Below are 1,829 nucleotides of genomic sequence, written 5' to 3' on the forward strand. Positions count from 1 at the left end.
ATACCAGATACATTTTTCTCTGAACGTATGTTCTGGCCTAGGGGACGGGATCCTCCTCATTGAGGTGAAACCATAGAACAAGCAATTTAATCATTTCCCTTGTTTTCCACATGCAGATTATACCCTTGGGGAATAGTCTCCTTAAGGGTAATAGTGGGAATCCAGATGCAGATATGTTGCCCAATGTCCATAGAGATATATGGCTGCACCTCACTGATGAGGCCCACACTAGGCCAAAACATATGTCTGGAATTAGTAATGTCTTGTTTAAAGAGGGATTGCCTTTGTGAAAGGCACATTCTGGGGGAAAAAAAAGGCTTTACCTGGTGATAAGAAGCCATATAAGAAGCTTTTATACTGTTGGTCTATCTTTAGATTTGAGAGTTTCTCTCTTTTCATGTATGCAGATTATGCCCTTAGGCTATAGTCCCTTGAGGGTGATGGTGGGAATCTAGAAGTGGACCTACTGTCCAGTGCGCCTAGAGGGATATGGCTGCACCTCACGGATAAGCCCCATACAAGGAGTTGCCACACCTCTCGTTCAGGGAATGATTGCTGGACTGCGCTTTTTAGGCAGGACCAGCCTGAAATACTACAGTAAAAGGCACATTCTATTTAAAAAGAGACTGTTCCTTGAGTGGTAAATAGTTATAGAACAAGCTATTACACTATTGTTCATTCACATCTTTTCATGTAAGACAATATAATTTGTTGTGCACCCTCATGACTATATTATTTCAATACTTTTTTTCTTCCTCCCAAGCTAGGAACACTTTTTAATTTCTATGTATTCAGAATATGTCTACTTAGTTAATATAACCAGCAGCCTAGACTAGTGACCTCATGAAGATGTTAAATAAATATGAGCTATATATATTAAATGTGTACAGAGCTCAAAACATTTAATGGTCACCACCTGTTACAGCATTGAATGATGTAGCTTCCAGGAGGTTCTTAAGAAGATTAATAGTCCTATACTGACAAATTAAAGATATCTCAGTGATGTAATACAGATTGCGCTGCCACACAAATAAATAGCTTGTATGAGCTTATGTATGCATTCTCTCTGTTTCATTTATATGCTGGTTGGAGAAACTACTCACTCTACAGCTGAAGCACATGAACCTGATTTGAACCATTGTGTCAACAAATGTAACTTTATTTCCTGTGTCCTTGGTGCAGGTTTTATAAGTCTGTGACTTTATTGTTTCCATGACTCCTTCTCCAAAAAACATATGGCAATATATGAACTATACGGAAAAAAAAGATGCATGGCTCAGCCAACGTTACACTGGTAAAGAAAAATTAATCTAATAATGTAATCCTCTATAGAATGTTTAATTAAAGGGATATTCTGATCATTTAAATTTCCGTTCAATCTAAATCAGAATGTTTCAAAATGTATTACAGTGCTTTGCTTTTTGAGAATAAAAAATGTATGTTCCTGTGCTGAATAAACATACTTTTTATGTGGATGTTATCCCTATCAGCCAGTGAGATCCCAGGACCCATATGTGCAAGTTTAGTTTTCTTTTAATGATCTAGTATCCACCTCCACACTTAGCCATATATTCTCATAAAATTAACTGTTACTGGTCATGATACGCAAAATCCTTGTTTGATATAGCAGTGAGGAGTGGATCAGGTCCCAATAGTTATAGAACAGAAATGAGCAATAACACACAGTAAGCCACCTTTCAAGACCAATGAGCCTATGACAATATGAATGTGTGTATGTTTAAATATACACTCACAGGCCACTTTATTAGGTACACCTTGCTAGTACCGGATTGGACCACCTTTTGCCATCAGAACTGCCTTAATTCTTC

Source organism: Bombina bombina, chromosome 7, assembly GCF_027579735.1.
Source record: "Bombina bombina isolate aBomBom1 chromosome 7, aBomBom1.pri, whole genome shotgun sequence".
Classification (NCBI taxonomy): Eukaryota; Metazoa; Chordata; class Amphibia; order Anura; family Bombinatoridae; genus Bombina; species Bombina bombina.